The 21,671-nt window shown below is 28.6% G+C and overlaps 1 protein-coding gene across 1 annotated transcript in view; it reads left to right on the forward strand.

The window, feature by feature from the left end:
* LOC106687388 (DNA polymerase theta) overlaps positions 1-19,615 on the forward strand; it is a 107,844-nt gene extending 88,229 nt beyond the window's left edge. The window contains exon 30 of the mRNA XM_067048673.1: positions 19,586-19,615. The gene's annotated coding sequence lies outside the window, so the exon portion shown is untranslated. The remainder of the gene's footprint in view (positions 1-19,585) is intronic.
* The last annotated feature ends 2,056 nt before the right edge of the window (positions 19,616-21,671 follow it).

Genomic DNA, 21,671 nt, shown 5'->3' on the forward strand with positions numbered 1-21,671 from the left:
CAGATTTAGTCCTAAGTAACGGATCTGTTCAACAGGAATAAGTGGGGTATTATTAAAAGATACTGTAGGGCAAGACGAAGGTTTACGACAAAGGGTAAATGAGATTTGGTGGGATTTATTGGAATTTATTTTAATCCTCCAGTTTTGGCACCACTCTTCAAGGATGGTGATGTGGGATTGGGACACAATGGAAGGATCATTATTCACAGAACTAATTTTAAATTAATTTCTGTTCAAAGATTCTTTGAAAAATAAGATGGTGAAAAGTTTACCACTCCTTGAGGGTGCATAACCCTAATATCGCAGATTTTTAACAATCGCCTCTGTATATTTTTAGGTTTACTGTCAATAACGCCTAAATTATTATAATTCCCTGAATTATCATTATAGACTACTTAATAGTTCATTACTTAAAAGTGAGAAACAATTTCATTTCTTGGAAGATCGTTGATAGACCGAGTGGAGTATATTAAAGGAAGTAATTAAACTATTTATTGTGAACCAACGTTTCGACCTACTTTTCAAGGCTTCATCAGGGCTTAAAAAATATAAAAACAATTAAAATTATGTAAAAAAAGTAAGAAAATAAATAACAAGAAATAAATGTAAACTAAGGTGTGGCTATATATGATTTAAAATAAGTGAACATTTATATATAAAATGAACTAAAGAAAATAAAAATAAGATTTACAGTGAAAAGTACAAATAAACAACAATTACAAAAAAGTATTAAACAATTAACGAAAACGGAAATAATAACAAATAAAAAAGGAGATAAAAAATAAACATTAAAATACGGGAAATTAGAATAAAATAAATGTCAAGAAAAAAAGAAAATGATGACCAGAATAGTATAAAAATAATATGGTAGTAATATACACCTTACTGAATGGAGGTCAGCATAAGAATAAGCTAATGTAATAATCAATGTGAACAACGTATATAGGCATATGTTGATTACTATTATGAATTATAACCTATAAATAACCTAAAATTTGGTTTATTAATGTAATTTTAATTTATTATTATATTAATTATAATTCCAAATGTTTTCAAGAAAAATAATCATAATTTGTAAACCATGTGTTTATTCTTGGGGGGTATTTGTTTGAGGATAAAATTATTTTTCCATTATTTAAATTAGTCCGACGTTTCGGCCAATTCGGCAATCCTCAAGGACAATCTATCACAAACAGCTTTTACTGCGTGTTCTTATTGTAATGATAAAGATGAATCTTTAGGTCTTATTTATTATCTTAACAACAATGTTTATACTGGAACTTAAAACAATACATTCACAATCATTATAAACATAAATATTCAATTTTTTTAGACAACGAAAAACACACCCAGTTCTTAATTATCAATTGTTAGTAATTGATCACATGGCGAGAGGTTTCAAATGGGTTTGCCACTAAAACAAATGTAAAATAATGAAACATTAAATGAATTATTAATAAAAATAGATTTAAAAGAAATATACTAGAGAAATAAAAATGTTGATAATAATTTCGACAGTGGGAAACTCATTTCAAACAGTCTCTTTGCCGCTGAAGACGTTAATAATCTTGCCACCACAGGATTTTATTACACTTATGATCTTAAAAAATTCCAAACCAATAATGATATTATTTATAAATTATCATATCTTAATACTATTTTAGAACCAAATCATTTAAAAAACAACTTCATGCAGAAAACAAATTCAGGTAATTTATATCAGCCCACATATTACTCTATGAGATATTAAAATATTAGATAATCATATAATTTTGTTAATAAGCAATTCTTAGATTATGTCTAATTACCTAATTAGTCAAATGTTCACATTAAATTAAAAATATTTATAACAGTCAACAGTAAAATTTATCACAATATTTGTAACCTTCCCTACACTCTGGTCAAGATTTAAATTATTTTTTATAACTATATTTTAGTTAAATTTCCTTTTTATTTTATTATTAAAATTCATATCAAGGTTGATTATAATTAATAATTTTATCCCATATTTTTAATATATTATTCATCAAATCTATGCATAGTTCATTCATTTTATAATAAATGGTTTAATTACTATTAGTGTTCTTTTGACCCCACCCATCTTTCTTTTATAAATTTCATTTTTTCTTCTGGGAATTAAAATTCACGATTTCGCCCGCTATTCAAAGATAACAATTTTTTAAAACAAATTTGAAATTATGTGTCTTATAGAAAATTTAATTATGAGATGGTACTAAAACTTTTTTTATCTGGCTGTCAGTTCGGGGCTTGAAAAATTATTTTTCCGAAAAATAAAAAAAATTCAACACCAGGGCGATCTCTATCGGACAGATTTATTTTATTTTTTTAACTATTTATAATTAGCTCTCTAATGTAAAAAAAAACGTATTATCGTTAATTATTATGTTGAAGGATTGTTTTGTATATTTATTAAGTCTTGGCAAGGCCTGTTAGCAGTAATATAGTTTTAGTTCCGAAGATGATCTATTCTCCATGGCCTCTTTGATCTCGTTTCTTCTCCCCTGGATAGCTAGGCTCTTCTTATAGTATTTCAGTTTTAGCGAACCGTGCAATTTACTGACTCACGATCAGCCACTGAACGCCGTACAGTATTTATAATAAAACTTTTTGCTCCCGGCTTGTTAAACAATATAGTCCTACCAATATGGAGATATCGGTATGTTTTAGTCATGGCTGAAACACATTTACAATAAAAATAATTTAATATTATTTAAATTAAAAATAATTTATTTAATTAATTAACAGAATCTTTCAGAACTGAATTTGTCACTAGAGTTTATAATTGAGAGGACTCCATACTACAAAGTTTTGGTAAATAGAGTACAAACGTTTTCTAAATTCAGTTTTTGAGAAACATAATTTTTTAAGAATAAATTAATTAGCTTTAGAGAACACACTAGGTCATCTCTTTGCTGCTCCAGCACTCAAAATAACACTATTACGATTTAAGAAATAAAAAGAACCAGAGTGTCGAACTATACATGCTCTCCCCCCTTGACCTCTTCTAATTTTTTTAAAATTTTGAATTGATTTTTGCTACGTCATAAAAGTGTTTTGTTATCCATCTTTTGTAAATATTATTAATTTTGTATATATATATATCTATACAAAATACAATTAATATTATTATTATTGTATTAATTTTGTATATATTATTATAATATTAGTTCAAGAATTTACAATGAAATGAGTTTATTCTTTATACGGATTCTCAGATTAATCAGTAAATAAGATTTACTACCATTTTAATTTGAAGCATTCCAAAGGTGTAAAATACCAAAAGCGAAAATAATTTTTTAAGGGGTAAAGATTTGCACGAAAACAGTACTGAAAATCGAATATTGTATTGAGACATCTGTTTATTTTGACGTCAACATCATCCCAGCCATTTTAGTCTCCTCCGCCGATCGAGGAAATTATGATGACGGATTCTTTTGTGAAACTGAATTCTAAATCGGTGTTGCTCTTAAGGTTGTTTTTATTTTTCATTTTATTTTCTCTAATATTGTCGATTTATGGCGTTAGGAAGCATTGAATAAAAATATTCCTATGTGTATGAATTTATATTAAAATTTTATTTACTTTCAGAATCCGAAAAATTATTCCCTCCAATTTTAAATTCGAGAGTATAAGTGAGCGTTGGTGCGCGAAGGTTAGAAAATTACCCTCAATCTATAGACCAAGTACCACGGTTATAACCGAGCAAAAATTAAATCTAAATTTAAAATCCACAAATTTTAGAAATTAGAGAAGGAAGGTAGCGTGTACATATATTGTGGGAAACCTTGCTAGATAGAATTATAAGCTTAAAAACTCTGGTCGACAATAAAATACAGTATCTGATGAAAAGAAAAATAATGAAAACGCAGTATCTCCCAAATCGACGTATGCAGATAATGAGCAAAGACTTTTACACTTTTTGCATCATGAGAAGAATGTAGTATTTTTTACTGGAAGATCTAGCTGGAAATAGAACTACCCTTTTAATCCCACAGATCTCACTGAAATATTATTGTATCCGTAACATGAGGCCGTAGGCCAGGGATTTATTTTTTTTGATGTTGTATCTGTGTGGTGAACTTGTTTTCTGACTGAACTAGTCTGATTTTTGATCATCACAAATACACAAGTTTGTATCTAAGGTTTCGTTTGACATGTTATCAGTTTTAGATTGGAATGTCTACTTTTTGAAAACCGTAAGTTTCTGTCTTGCAGCCAAGTCATCCATCTAGGCAATAGCAGAAAACTACTCCTGCAACACCCCCAGCAACTCATTTCAAAAGACCAACATTCATGGAGCAGGACCAAGAAATGATCCTTATGGGCATTTCCTCTCTATAGAAGTTTGTTTAGCAAAGGAAGTACCTCTATCCGTGATCCTATCTTTAAGGTAACTTTTTACTTTGGTGTACAAGTTGTAAGGGTGTTTCAAACCTCAGCAGTTGCTGGAATACGTTAGACTACTAGACACTGTCAAAAGCGGAGAATATTTCAAAAAGGAGCAATATAACATACCGCTCCTCTCTCCCTTGAGCATCCAAACGAACTCTTAACATAGCATCTGCGGTTCCCTTGCCTTCCGTGGATCCGTATAGCCGTGAATAACTTGCACTTGCAATAACTGGTGCTAGACTGGTCAATTTAACGTTTTCCAGGACCTTGCTCATCCCAAAGACATAGAGGTCTGTACGAATTCAGGAGCTTCTTATCTTTGTCCCCTCACTTGTAGAGGAATTTCAAATCGGCGTTACCTTGTGCTATTAGCTATTGCTAAGACGTTGGCTGAGCTATGGTTGGCTAATTCTATGATAACGTCTGTATTATGTCAGCAAACGTTTCATTGTTTACCAAGGCCACATTTGATATTTCTCTAGCACCATACCTTACCAATTCCTCAGCTTGATTCTCTTCCTCATCCTCTGAAGGAGACTTCCTCCTCCTGTTCCTCCTACGGATAACCTGAAACTTAATCGAATCAGGCGGGGGCTCCTACTAGTTGTGCTTCATTCTAAGTAGTCTCAAATTACGGGAAGTTCTAGAAGTTACTATGCCTGTTATGTTGAGCTATTCTCTGATCCTAGAAAACATCCTCTTAGTAACACTAGTGACGATCATACTGTAAACATTAAGGAGTGTTTATTTCACTGTCTCTCGTCTAAAATCTGGAATCCTTTCTATCTTCATTCGATACACCTTGGTCTTATCATACTACGTACCGACAATGTTTGTCTAGGTTTCCACTTGACTGTTAAAATGTGACTGAATGTTTAAGGTCAATTTTTTCTGTTGCTCACTGTAGTAGCACCACTTGCTGGTCTATTCCTTGCAAATAGTTATTTTATTTTGTTCCTTGCGACTCCAAACACTGACTTTTCTTAGTTTTCAATTTACGAAAATTTGTTTAACCTTTTTTATCAAACTAGGTTCTAGCTATTTTTTCAAGAATTCTTGTACACGTAAATTAATATTTTTGGACCTAGTATCACTAAATTTTCATTGAAATCGGTGATCCCACTTGCGTAGCCTCTCTTTGTTACTGATAATTTAAAATGTCATTGTGATATGTAGAAGGTGTAGTTTACTTGTTGCCCCATGCTGATCAGCTGTTATCTAAAGGAACTTTTGTCTGTTGGACCGATGTAGTTGGAAGATTTTTAGTGGTAATTTCGAACTTACTTACATATGGTACGGCCAAGAGACCAGATTTTTTTTTTAATATAACAGAGGAATTTCGTATTAGTTTGCTGTCCAAAGGCCGATATCATCGGGTGAAAGATAATTGTATCTGTTTTTAAATTACCATATTTATCTTTTGAGATCATTATTGAGTTTATTAAACATTTTCTGTTAGAATGAACATATCAAAAATCATTTTATATTTTAATCCATTTTTTTTAGACTCTTAATCTTTGTTTTAACACATGTGGTTTTTACAGATCCGCTTCATCGCGATATTACAATAATTTTAACACGAGGACAGAAAGAAGTGGTTCGCATACTAGGCGGCGAAGAGCGGTGGAATCCGTGAAGAAGACATGAAGAAAGGAAGGATCTAAGGGTAATGGCTGCCTGGCGTCCGATTCTGTTTCGGTTTTCAGTTTTTTAATAAAATCCTGTTAAATCCCGGATCTTTTCATGTCAAGGCCCACCGTTTATTATGCCAGCTAAATAGATATTTCAGTCCGATTATTTTCACATGTTTTTAATCATTTATTTATAATGGCTAATCGCTGTGCAAGAAACAGCTACATAGTGAATAGAGATTTTTCTCTGTATGCTACGGACTAGATGACTGCATTACTTTTATATAGATTCTCTGAAGAGATTTTTCGACAAATTTTTATTTTAATGGACTGTGAACAAACCAGGTCATGCTTAATGTCAGACCCTTGACAAAGGAATGAGAACTCATCCAGGTTAATTGATGTAACTCATGAAGGTGTTACTATCGAATTTCCCTATAAAATGTTAATGTAAAAGGTAGGCCATGTTAATATGTAACGTAATGTTAAAAAGGTTCATACTTATGAATCAAAATATAAACAAACAAAATTTTATAAAAGAAAAATAATTTTATCTACGAAAAATATTTTAAAATGGACAAAGCTTTTATTTATTCAAGATGAAGAATAAATAAAAAAACAGAGCAGGTTATCTAAGATACCTCAAAATGGAGTCCTGTAATGGGTACTCGGCCTTAGTTTAAGAACTTCTGGTATACATAGCTGAAATTCGAAATGTCAAAGAAATGCTCCTACTGACAGCTGACAGATTACACGATGGAATGGACATACACACTATATAAAGTGTTACTGCCTATAGTTAGGAGTTGATAGCAAATTTTTACGAACGGTTCAGGACTCATTCCCACTCAGACATACTCATGTGTCGTCCACCGTTATTGACGTCGCATTTCAGTGGCTGTTACAGTCAAACATTTCTTTTCAAGAAGATCCTTTGCTTTCTTAATCCTTTGTTGTAGTACAAAGCGAGAAGCCATCGACATCTTTCTGATTAAAAGGAGAAAAAAACCACTTAGTCATCGATAGAAGGCAGAGGAATCTTTGGGGGCGAAAAGTAATCTGACACAGGTGGTTACGCTTTTTTATAAATTATGATTATACTTTATAAAACAGTTATTTTTTAAAAACATAATAATTAGTATTGAAGTTGGCCGTATGAAGTAGATTGTACGAGAATAGTCCAGGGGGTCTATAAAGGTATCAAAATAGTAAGAGAACTATTGTAAACTAACGTTTCGCCCGACATTGCAGGGCTTTATCAGTGCTGTAACGAAGTAATGTAAAGTGGGGTGAAGCGTTTGTTTACAATAAATAGTTCTCTTTTGCTATTTTGATACCTTTTTTGACCGCCACCCGGACTATTCTCCTACAATAATAATTACTTCATTATTACTGTAATATTTGTGATCTATTCTTTAAGGAATAATCTATTTTACACAACTCTGTTCGAATGTTGTACTATCTTTCTTTGGTTTTTCTTTAATATGCATTTACCTTAGCGAGTGTTTAACTCTCGAGATTGGTATAGATACCGTTTTAGTCGAATATAGGTCGATCAAAATATAAATGTCCACTATTTAAAAAAATACATAAAAATAAGCTTAAACTAAAATAATTTCATCTTAATGTACAAATATGTATGTATTGTATAACTTCGAAATTAGTTAAGATGAGTTGGGGCAAACGCAAATTCATGGAAAATTCAAATTTCCATGAGACGTTGTATTTATTTTAATGATTTTTCAAATCGTGGAATGGTTTAAAACGAAAGGAAAAAAAATATTTCAAAGAATTTTCCAATATTCCAATTCCCAGTATTCTCAATTCAAGGATTGCACTTCTCTGTTACCCTTTATGCCCGTTATGCCTTCCTGGGCAGGGGTTTTTTTTTATTACTTAAAAAATGCACTACAATACGACTCCAGTCTTCCTTTACCTTGTCTTCCTTTTTTCCTTCTTCGTTCGACTTCGTATTCCATATTTATCTTTGGAAGTCTTTCCAATTAAGTACTAAAAAGTAAAATAATATATTTAATTTTTTTTGGTTGCTTTCTGAGTTCTGATCAAAGTTGGTTAAACGTTTACTTTTGGCAATTTCCCATACTTAGTTGATTTTTTTGTTTCTTTTTAAATTTATCTATTTAAGTTTATATTCCGAATATTTATTATTCGTTCTGAGTCAACTATTTTGCTTTTTTGGTCTTATATAGCCTTCCTTTTCGTTCTCTACCTTCAATTATGACATATCGTTTGCCTTGAACATATGTATAATCCTTGATCTAGTTTTTAACAATTTTTTTATGGAATTTTCTCTAAAAGTAATAATAAATAATAAGTAGGATGATATATTTTTATGGGGAAAAATCGTTAAATTCGATTTTTCGTAATAATCAAAAAAATATTTTTTTTATTCAAAGTTATGCCTTTCTGGGCAAGGGTTTTTTGGCCTTATGGTCAAGGCTTTTTTTTTATTACTTAAAAAGTGCACTACAATACGACTCCACCAATCTACTTGAAACGAACAAGAAGCCACACCTATTTAAACAAATTAGAACGGGAGATTAAAAAAAAAAAAAAATTCGGAGTCTTTTCTTTATTTAAACTATTTTTTTCTTGATTATAAAAAAATAAAACCTAAAATATATTGATGTGGGTTGGAAGAATGAAAATTCGCTTTCCAACAGTTATTTTAACGTTGGATTTGGATAAAATTGTGAGAAATTATATTTTTGTTTTTATATATGTGAACGCATGGTATCGGCAAAATATAAATATTATCAAAAAATCAATAAATCAATGTCTAAAAATTGAAATTGTATACATATCATTTTTTATATACTTATCATTGTCTATTTTATATTCTTCATTTCTTTCATTTGTAAACAATTTTCTTTTCACTTATTTTTACATAATTTTAACCCTACCTTAATTTACTTTTTTGTTTCTTATTATCTTACTATTTCAAAATATTTTTAGTTGGTTATATATCTTTTTAGCCCTGATGAACCTCTACAAAGTGGGGCGAAACGTCAGCAAATAAATAGTTGTTAACTATTTTTGTTCTGTTTTGACTATATTCATAATTTAATCTATAAACATATAATTTTTTTAAAATAAATAATTTAAATTCTATCCATTATAGTCTCAAAACCTTTTATTTCTCTTATAAGTCCGACGTTTCGGCCAATCCGGCCATCTTCAGGGAGAATCTACTACAGAACAGCTTTTATTACATGTATGATCCTACAAACATTTCCAAATACTTAACATTATTATTTATAATTTACCTTACCTTAATACAACTTTGAAATTATATAATTTAAAAAATTCTAACTCCATGCAGGCTATTCTGCCCAGGTCAAAAACATCAATTTCTATGAAACATTAAGAACATTAGGTAAAAGATATTTTTTTGTTAATAAGTATATCCCACATATGTTTAATTACCTAATTAGTCAATATTCACTTAAAACAAAATCAAAATCATTTATCAGACACTATTCCTTAAAACTTTTATCACAACAATGCTTGTAACCTTCCTCCACTCAGTTCAAGCATTTAAAATTATTTATCATAATAATTATAATTATCTACATTCAATTTATCCTATATTATTCATAAATTAATCTTACTTAATATCTCTGCATAGTGTTGGTTTAAATTTCTTCTATCTGTTTTGAAATTCACTGTGTAATCAATATTTTCAGATATATAAATGGATTCAAGTATTTTCCTTTTGAATGTATTATTCTCTTTATGTAAAATGATTGTATTTTCAAAATCAAAAATATGTTGGTTTTTGGTTGCATGCTGTACTAGTGCCGTTTTATTTGGATCCTTCTCCTTGTTTTTCAAATCATTATTGTGTTGATAAATTCTGTCACCCAATAATTGCTTTGTCTCACCTATATATCTGTCACCCCAGTGAATATGTGGTTAAGTCGAATTTTGGTCAAAATGAGTTAAGTGGTCTAAGAGAATCACAGAGGCAACATCTTCATTGTGCATAAGTGTCTAAGTCAGTCAACGTTTTAAAACATAGTTATTGCGATGTGTTTTTTTCAACGGTCGGTGAACAATTAGTTAACTCTATTGTCTAATTAGTGATAAGACATATCAAATTGGTGTGTAACAAGTTACCAACGTTTTGGTAGTATTGACGAAATTTCGATGATTTACCACAAACACCTGATTTTACATAAATGTTTAACTTTAACTTTAACTTTAAAAGTTGTCCCCTGAAAAGTAAGGAATTTTGACTTAACCACATATTCACTGGGGTTACAGATATATAGCTGGACAATTTAGACAGGGAATTTTATATATTAATATTTTATTTATATGAAAATTCCATTTTAAGTGTCCCAATAGACTCAATAATTTGACATTTAAACTTATTTAGCTCCTTCTACACCGTTTTTTCTTTTTCTTTATGAAAAAACAAAATAATTGTTGTACAATAACCAATAAGCAGATAAAAGGCGGAATATGATAATGTAAAATAATTTCTTAAATTATATAAAATTTTGTTCCTCTGCCCCTCGGGCGCATTAGCAAGAACCCTTGGACAGGTGTCTAATATTTTACGTACTGCTATAACCTAAAAAGTTTCATTGAAATTAGTGATCCCATGTCTTCCCCTTGTAAGTATTTGATGATGTGTGACTAAATATTTCTGAAGACAAATCAGCCTTTTTCTTAGTAGGTTAAATGTCTGCTTTTACAACAGGTTTTAAGGAGGCTGGTTAATCATTATAGATCTGAACACGGAACACGGCTGGAACCTTTGTCTTAAAAAAAAAACACCCGACAACAGCCAGATTAGACTGGATGGGAAGGAGGAAATAAAAAAACGGGGCTAAAAAGTTTGGTAAAAAGTCCGGACCATGCACCTGTTCAAATGGCTACGAAATGACGAGCGGAATTTGAGTGTGGAATCGGCGCCTGAGAGAAATATTATTGTATCCTTGGAGGCTCCCTCGGGAAAATATTCTACCTGAGGACCCTTTTGTTGGCAAGGCTATTTGAAATTTAATATCCTCCTCCATGAGGTCTGGACTCGCTGCCTGTTTACAGATTTCACGGCCTCCCGCCTTTTATTCGTCGCCGTGGGAAGTGAGCGACCGAATATCCTCTTAGAACCCTTACTAGTTTGCATGTCCGCTTTAGACTACTTTCTTTTCAATCTGCTCTCGCCCTGTCTATAGCGTTCTATGATTACTAGTTGGAACCAGGGCGGCCCGTAGGTAGGGGTCGGATTTTCGTATTTGTCGTAATGGAGGCATTCATGAAAGTGCATAATAGCTGAAGGGATCAAAATAACTATACAATAAATCAAACAAAAAAAGTAATATTTACATAAATATAGTTGTAATAAAGACCTCATAAAAAAAAAGTTGAAATACATTTTATTTTTCTCGCTACCTCCTTTATTTATTTATTCGTATAAAACATACGTACGTGTTACAACGATGATATATGTATACAAATGAAATATTTCCTTGTGGTTAGGTTAGTTGCAGGGTCCAATTAAGGTAATAAGCCAACGCCAGTGGATTATTGGAATAAAAAATAATTAGTTTATTATTTATTATTAATTACATATTAATTTTTTGTTTGAGTGTAGGTTTAAATAAACTTAAATAAAAACACAAATATCTTTTGATCCTTATCTTTGAATTTATTTATTTTTCTCCGAGGTTTCGGCTCTCAGGTTATTATCAAGGATATATCTGATAATGTGTATATAAGAAAATTGTTAAAAATTAAATTGGTGCAAAAAAAAATATAAATAATTACAAATAGATAACTGTTAGAAAATTATTTAAAAAAACTAAATATGTTTTTAAAGGATTTGAGCTATTAGCCTGTAATAGAAAGATTAGAGTTGAATAACTTCGACAAATCAATTTTAAGATATTTTAATTTAAATATAGTGTTATGTATGAGTGAATTATTCGTAAACAATATGAATATTTATTAAATAAATCAAAAATTCGTATCCATTTCTGTCTCAACACTTTATTTTTCACCAGTCCTACGTTTCGGCCATTCTAGCCATCTTCAAGGACATCTTCAATACAATTTTCTTCCTCACATTAATTTAAAGTTTCTCTTGCAGGCTATTCTGCCCAGGTCATTTTCTTTATTATAAGTTAAAAGCCTATGTATTTAAAATTTAAAATCATTAACATTTAATTTTCCTCTTTAAGATTATCAACAATTATTGTAATGTTGTATTAATTTTGTAGAATTTTTGATTTATTTAATAAATAATTACCTTGTCTCAAGAATTTGAAATAATATAATTAAAATATGAATATTTTAAGTGTCTCCTTAACAAATTATATTATTGATAAGAATTTTTAAAGGAATGGAAAATTTTAATCAATATATTTATACCATATAAACCATGAACCAACCATGGTGTGGGTTGTGTTATTTCGTATCAGTGGTTTCAAGTTATTAGTTATACATTAACATACACACCATATCAATTAGGTAATTTGGTTGAAAAATATTTCTGTTCAATGTTACTTAATCAGTCTTTTTTTTATTATATGAATTTGGTTTTATATTTATTTAATTTAATATAATTTTAGTAATTGAATATTAATAATACTGATTTTTATTGATAATATTAGCTTTTAACTCTAGTTTTAATGTTTTTTTAGAATTTTATTACCTAGTGTAATCTATACTATTATTAGTCAAATAATTTCGTTAATTTATATTTAACCTAAAGAAAAAAAAAATCTGATGCTGTGCGCATTAAACCACACACCTGCTTAAGTAGATTGGTTGGCTCTTGTCGAAGTTTTCGCTATTTTTGTGATTTTCAGGTGGGGAGGGGGGAATCTAAGAGGCGAACGTTTTTATTTTTCTGTTGTTATAAAAATTTATTTTTTTAAGGTTTCTCGAGATGCGAATAACGAATATAAATTTTGTTCTTTCCAAGAATCCAACAGTTTAACAAAAGATTTGTATTATAAGAAATGCGTCTTGTTAGATGAATGGCGAAAAATAAAGGACGCTTTTTTATTTATTTCTAATGAAATTTTTTTCTTACGTCTCACATTTTCATTGTTATAGACATATCAATAATGAGGTAAAAAAAAAACAGCACATAGGCGTATTGATATGTCCTAAGAAGTAATGCCTAATATAGAAGCCACTAGGGAAGGACATTATTTAAGTAATATTGTTGTAAATTTTTTTTTTAATTATATGTATACAAATGACAAAATTACACTAAAGAAATTGATATAATTCACAAATTGGAGGTAAAAAAAATAGATTATAAGATTTTGAATTATATACATATAACATATTAAAAAAAATTGTTGATAAGATTAAATTATTTGTTACGATTTTAGGATACATAGTATATGAATATGGGGTAAACACCGAAACGTTGTACAAGTACAAAATATAGAATAATAATATGTTCTAATTGGAAGTTTTCTTCACCTCAGCATTTAAAAAAATTCTACATTGTTTTTTTATTCATTTATTTTTATTTTCACTAATCTGTATTTGAAATAAATGGCATCGGAAAATGTTAACGATCGTGGAAAAATGCGAATTCGTGTTTTTGACGCAAATAAACGTTTTGAGATTGAAATAACCAAGTCTCGCAAATTATTTGTGTGTGAACAGACAAGCTCAAAAACGAAAAATCGTAAAAGATTGAAATTATATATTTGAGGCGACATGCCTGGAATGCGACAGACTGGAAGTGCCACAATAAAGAGTCGATTTTCCACATTTTGTCGATTTTTTCCAAAACGGTCCTTACGATTTTGATAAAACTCGATGAACTCATGAGCAATTGAGTGCCCCTTAATACCAAATAGGTTTTATCCTCATTAAAATATACAATTATTTCTGAAGTGCCAAATTTTCATATAATCTTCCTCTAAATTACCTTTAATTTTGTTTATTTGAAAAGAAATAAACAGTTATCATTTTTAGCAGTAGTAATATTTGTTTAAATAGAAAATAGTAAAGAATTTTATGATTAACTAAATGTGAAAATATAGTAATAAAATATAAATATGATTTTTTTAAAATATAGTATTCTTAGCAGGACCAATGCCGATATTAGTTATATTCACTTCAAGAAACCCTAAATTTTGAATTTTTGTAACAATTAAAAAATAAAAAAATTATTGTAAATTTTTACCTTTCAAAGTGGAAAGTAAAAGTTGGATTTCTATTATTCATATTTCTGAATTTCTTTCTTTAAAATTATTCTTTTATTTTGAAAGAAAGACCTGACACAATGGATTATATCCTCTTATATATACTCTTAAGTAGTAACATATGGTTAGGAATAAATTATCAATAAAAATTCGACATATCAAGGAACATCAAGACGGAAAGGCAAGTTATATAAATGCGAATTATATTAAAATTAAATAAAATAATTAAAAATTGCCTATAGAGAAAATAATTATAATTCAGTCGGTATATTTTCCTTGAAACTCCTTATCCTCTTCGATATAGTTCTGCTATGGTGAAAAAGACACTTGTCCATTAAAAAAATAAATAAAAATTCCCAAGATCCCTCTTTACTAAGAAACTTATTAAAATGCTCTCGGTGCCCCTACAACGGTCCAACCGCTACCTGCACCATTCCTCGCTACCTCAATCTAAAATTCCAAAAAGAAGAAAATAAAATTTAATATAATAAATTTGTTCAGGCATGGACCTTTCAAATGTTTATATTAATACGATTAGACAACAATTAGAATCATTCTTAATGTTTATCCCGCTTTTATTGGTCAATCAATACCTTATTAATAATATTGATCCATGACAGTTTCGGAAATATTTTCATGGGGTTCAATTAATCCTATTGAAGGAATGTTTATGTTTGTTTTATGTCATTTTATTTTTTACGTTTTTTATCAGAAAATGATAGATTTTTGCACGTTATCAAAATGACATCAGAGGAGAGTAGGGAAGAATTTTGTAACCTCTAGACCCCTTAGGTTTTTAGGCGTGTTACTTACTTCTTTACCAATACTAAAGGAGGTTAAAGTACACTTAAGAAGCAAAAAAAAAAAGTCCCTATTCTCTACAGAAAAGGAGAAAAATTAATATTTTATGTTTTATAAGCGTCTCTTCTTTAGTTGAATTGGAAGCAATAACTAAAAATCTGTTTAAATTAGGTAATTATAAATTTCATTCAAAAACATAGAAATCTACGTAGTATTTGTCTTTGTTTAAATCATTTGAAGGAGACTTAGTGAATGTTCTTTGGTTTGTAAGAAATAACCAATTGCATCGGAAAATACAAATGAAGTCGATAAAGAATTACATCTTTAGAAACTTGAAGTTCCACTCCCATTTACCGATAGTTAACAGTGACCTACAACCTAGGAAACCCAACTTCAATCCAAAGACATTCTGTAATAAAATTCTATATTTATTAATTCTATTATTCACATTACTTCTATTTTATTTATTATTTTTTCTCTCTTCCTTTTTTTTTTTTTTTTTTCAAATTTACTTGTTTTTTTTTACCCATTAGAGGGCAATTGTTTGTTTTGTTAGGTTTATGAATGTTGTTATTAATTTTACATTTTTCTTTTATTAAGAAGTATTGTTTTTATCTATATATTTATTTATATTTTTATATATACTCCCCATAAACAATAGTTTAAAAAATATGCAACAGTTATAGTAACCGTGTAAGGCCCACCAGGCTGATCTGTTAATAAATAAATAAATATTAAAAAGGGACTTATGAGCGAAAGCAATTTTTTGTTTTTCGTTAAATTCTGATTCCTGATTTTTATTTTCAGTAGCTCCTACTGGACTGCAAATTTTGTACTTTTACAAAAGCAACTTTGCTTAAAAAGATTTAAGTCCATTTAAATTAATTTGAGACTTATTAAAGTATAAGCTGAGCTTCTCTTTCAGTATTGTAAAAAGAAATAATGTGATGTGAAATGTTGTATCCTCAAAGGATCAGGGTATTTGGACTAAATAATTACAAATTACTTAAATATACTTCTTATTTATAAAAAATAAGTAAAATAAAATATTTAATAAGTGCATAACAAATGTGATTTTCATTAAATTAATTTTTTTTTTAAAGAAATCAAATTTATTATTACGAAAGCCGTTCACTAAACGGTCTAAAAAAACTTTCTGGCAATAATTTTTGTTTCTCTACTTGAATTTTTTTAATTTTATTGTGTCATATATTTTATAAGTGGTTATAGGTATCACAGAGCGCATTCACTTCATATTTACAAATATATTAGTTAAATGATAACAAAATTAGAAATTTAAAAAAAAAAAAAAAAAAGGAAACGAAATAAAACTCAAATAAAAATTATTTGATAATAAAATTAAAATAAAAAAGTAAAATAACATCTTGAATTCTATCAAACAATCGTTTCTATTTACATGCAGCTTGGGGAACACCGGACTGAGCTTGTGGAGAAAAAATTCGGACTCCGGATGATCCCAGCCCCTCTCAACCGGGCCACTGCTATGGAATGCCAGTGAAAGATTAGTGATGACGCTCAGAGCTTCAGTGATGAATCTGACAATTGCCTGTACTAAATTACAATAGGTCTTTGGATCACTGCCGTTTCAGCTTTCTGAGAGGACGGGCAATGCTAGATAGAGATTGTGCTAAAGGATTAGGATGATGAGTGAGTTTCTAATGTGGTGAATTTGGAACTACTAGTCAGAGAAAAATTGTATATTAAGGCCGTGATTGTAGGATGTTGTTGGTTACGTAGTAAGGAGCATTGAATTTTGTTCAAAGACTGGTAATATTAAGTATTAATAATAATCTAGTTTGATTTGTAAATTGTAATATTTTTTAAAGTAAAAAATTGAATGTGTTTGACATTTTAGATATACAAATTAAAAAAATAAAACAAACAAGTGTCAAGGTGGTTATTTTTATAAAAGTTTAAGGTGTATGATCAATAATTTAATAATTATTAATAATTTAATTAATAATTTAAATTATTATTTAATTATTAATAATTTAAAGTATATAATGGGTTTTGTGAAAATGTTTTAGTATTCAGTTATGTAAAGAATCACCATCTTAAGTGATAAAAAATTATTGCCAACTCTTCTATAAAAAGTTTATGATTTTTCCCCTTCCTCTCATCACCACACAAATGGAGTTTTTCTTTTTCCCTTTTCACTCACTCTGGCAACCCAGAAGAATATATCAAGAAGGAAGTAGATGGCCATTGCGCCAAAGAACATCTTAATCTGGAATTTCCAATCAACTCCCTGATAGTAATAAACTTGAATGAACAATCAAGAATGGACTGAAGCTCGTCATTTTTGCGGTGGTCAGGAATTTAGACATGTTCGTTTCTTTGTTCGTATCAACGGCGAGCAAATGCTCCTAGAATAGATGTGCATGTCAGTTATGTTCTTACGTTTTGTTTATCTGTACTTGTAAAAGTTACGGTATAAATCGTAAATATAGATATGCGATTATGTATATAGATGAGTAGTTGATATTTTTACTTTTGAAAAGGCGTTATTTAAAAATTATTTTGAGGGCATCAGATTTAGATGAGTTAAATTTTTATTAAAAATGTTGATTTGTAATACCCATTTAATAGGTCAAAATTTAAATTTTAAAATAAATTCAATACATTTGAATTTTGGTTAGAAATTGGTGAGAAAAACCTTAAACTTTCATAAGTGAATTTATTAACTTTTATTAAAAAAACTTCTAAGATGTATCTAGAATTTTTTATTCATGAACCAAACTTCGTTATTATTTAATAAAAAAAATTGCAAACTAGATGTTTATCCGATTAATGATTAAGTTAGTATCTGTGGGAATGTTTCAGTTCTGAAGATTTGGGAACTTGGTTTGTTTCAGACTTTCGTTTCATTTTAGGTCGAAGCTGATTTGAATTAATAATGTTTATAAATTATTTTATTATTATTATCCATTTTAGTTTATACTTATTTATTTTATTGTTTTTTATTATTATATATTTACTTTTTATATTTGTATTTAGTATGTATATATGGTATGATTGAGTACTTTTAATCCTAATACTTGTTCCCCCTAGGTGTGGTAGATTGTATTATTTTAATAAAAGTTAAAAAAGAATTAAAATTTAAATGTGTTTAAAATAAATATTTTTGTTTATTTTTTTAATAATGAACCTTTTTAATAGACCAAGGAAAAAAATAATAAAGGATCTGTAATGAAAAAAAAAATGTTTACTGAATATTACTTAAGATTCATTATTGGCCATAACAGAGTGAACCTCATACTTATAACTTTTACTTATAATAAGGTATATTATTTTGTATATAATTCAGCTATTATCAAAAGGGATCCGATAAACTTGAATCCCTCCTTCATTCCATTGTAATGCAGTTATTTATGTTTTTACTAGTCTTCGTACCTTTACTTCATTTTCTCAATTTCATTTTTATTAAAAATTACTGAAGAGGAAGGAATTAAGTTATGAGTTCAAATTCAAAAATTCCTGGTTCCAAACTAGTTGGTCTAGAAAAAATGAAACTGTAATTGATGCTTTGCCTACAATACATCAATTTAAACTGTGCACACTTGAATAGTGTGCAAAAAAAAGTTTTGGTTTTATTAAAATATTCACATGAATAACAAAAATATTACCGCAAATAGAAGTTTATTTGTTAACTGTTATCCCTTTATAGACTTAGACAAAGCTAGGATAATTGTGAAAAAGTAACCACAGTCTACAATACATTTTATAGAATACGTCAAAAAAAAATACGTTTTTTTTTTGTTAAATGTGCCAAGCAATTCAAGTAATATATATTTGATTTATATATATGTTTGTCATCTTAATTTAATTTTTAAAAAAATTGACCTTTTAAGATCTATTATAATTCGAAAGCATTTAGCGTGAGTGGGCTGCGCTGGGATCTCGAAGAGCCTTACTCCATCCCTCATGCATGGGGGATAAAGTGGGCTCGGGATCCTAAGGTCGAGATTGCAAATATTGTATATAATTTGTTTTGCTTAGCTTGATTATATTAATTTAATTAATTTATTTTTTTCTTATATACATATAGAGATTTTATTTATTTTTATATTTATATTTTTTTAATCATTTTATTTTATTTATTATTATTTTTTTATTTGTATTATGAATGTGTACAGTTATTAATTATCACTATTACCCATTGTCGAAGTTTGTGGCAGATTGTAATATTATAAATAATAAAATTTATATAAATAAAAGTTTGCAATTTATAAACTAAAAAAAAAAAAATTACTGATGTTAAACACCATTCAAACATTTACTCTAAATCAATCATTTCTGATAAAACTATTTTTTGCCAAAACACTTGTTATACTCTTATTTTCATGTTTTGCAATATATATATTATGTTATAAAATTACAGATAATAGTTGATTTTAGATTAGTTTCATGTAGATTTAATTAATTTAATTTATTTTTTTGTATAATAAAATAACAAGTAAAGTATCTTTTATAGCAGTATTTTTAATGTATATGTATTTTTTTTTTATTTTAAAGGAGAAAACACTGTGATGAAGGCTTTACGTGAGTACTAAACTTTGTGACAATTTTAATTAGATCGTTTTATGTTTCAAATTTACTCCTGTCAGAATATAATTTAGGGTTGATCTCCCGTCTGAAATTACTTTGTTATTTACTTTATTAAATCTGTGCTACATTTTTCCTTACTTTGTACTAATTCTTTTATTACAATTATTTTTTTAAAAAAGAACAACAAATGTGTCTTAAATGTACATAACATAGATGATGAACAGAAGCTCTTCAAATACTTTGTTTGCTAAAATTTTATTCATCTACATGAAATTCTCCCTTAATATTTTACATTACCTATGTATGGAATATATAGTAAAGAAATGTATTGTAATCGTGAAAAATTTCAAATTCGAGTTTTCGACGGAAATACACGTTATGAGGTCTCCTTAGTCAAAAAAATCTCCAATGAAACTAAATTGCATATTAAAAATGGGTATATACCTGGGGTTCCACCTTATGGAATAGATTTTTCACGTTTTGTTGATTTTCTCCAAAACGGCTCTAAGGATTTTTATTAAACTTGTTGAATCAATGAGAAATTAAGTGGTCTGTAATATCAGATAAGTTTTATACTCATTTAAATAGTTCATAAGGGCTTAAAAGCCAAATTTTCAAAAATTCTTCTGTAAAGAAGCTTTAATTTTGTTTATTTGAAAACAAAATACACTTCTAATTGTTAGCAATAATAAATAATGGATAAATTGAAAATATTACAGAATTTTATGTATAAATAAAGAATAAAAATGAAAAATAGATAAAGACTGAGTACTGATACTTTTGTTTAAGTATTGTATTCTTTAAAATATAAAGTTTATATTTGTTATTACAACCTCAAGAGATCCTAATTTACGAATTTTTATTGCAACAGATAAATAAAAATTATTGTTTATAATTCTCACCTTCTCTAGTCTATGATTTTTTTTTTAAGCCACAAAAATAGTGCTAACATTATCGCGAGTCGACCACTCTGCACAAAACTTGGAGACGTAAGAAGGTTTGTCAGTGAAAGTTTTGCGATGACGCATCGCACTAAATTTTTAAATAAATACACTTTTCAAAAGTGGATATATTGATTTTTGAAAGAAAATCGCTCAAATGTTCTTGAGAAATGGAAAAAAAGTGATAACCAAAAAAACAAAAAAAACCGTGAATTTTTATAAAAAAATAACTTATAAATTGTTATTTATTATAGAAGTTTACAAATTTTAGTTAAGTTAACAATTCACAAGTTTCACTTATTTGTCTATCATTACTGATCTTATCCCGTCTTCTCCTCATAAAAAAAATATTAACATCATTTTTTAAAAGGAGTAGGTTTGCTGATCCAGCTTTTTACGATAAATAGTTCCCGAGATATTATATTTTTTAAATTAACATTTTATTTTTCAAACAACGAAAACAGGATATCTTATGAATTTATTTTGGCCAACATATTATTTTCGCGAATAGTATTGTTGGTTATTGTATATAGTATTGGTTATCCCGAATATTATTGTTGGTACATGGAGTTCATAATGAGTCTTTGTTGGATTAGTAGTTTCCATTATGTTTGCCAAAATAAATTCATAAAATGTTGATGTTTAGGTATTTGTTTAAAAAAAAAAAAAAAAGGCTTTAAAATATTTTATTTGGGGAACTATTGAGCTTGTCTGTAATTTATATTATCTGTATAGCAGCCCTGATAACGCCTCCGAAATATTGAGGAAATATTTTTTTTGCTAGCCATTTTTTATTTAAGAAAATAACTCAATACGAGCTCCTTTCCACTTAGAATTGAAGCCGGATAATTATAATTAAATAGTTTAGATAGCCCGAGGTTTGTATCGACTTTTCTCATTATGATGAAACCTCAATATTCCGAATATTTTTATCCTTATATTCCCCTATATATATATATTTATATATCCTTAGGATATTTATATATCCTTATATCCCATTCAATGAAAAACCAATATCAGGTGTAAATAAACTTGAAACAAAAATAATTTAAGAGATAGTTAACTCCATTTTTTAATATTTTCCTCTGACCGCCACCTGGATCATATGATAA

Source organism: Halyomorpha halys, unplaced genomic scaffold (genome assembly GCF_000696795.3).
Source record: "Halyomorpha halys isolate HHAL.00 unplaced genomic scaffold, Hhal_1.1 Scaffold954.1, whole genome shotgun sequence".
Taxonomy (NCBI): Eukaryota; Metazoa; Arthropoda; class Insecta; order Hemiptera; family Pentatomidae; genus Halyomorpha; species Halyomorpha halys.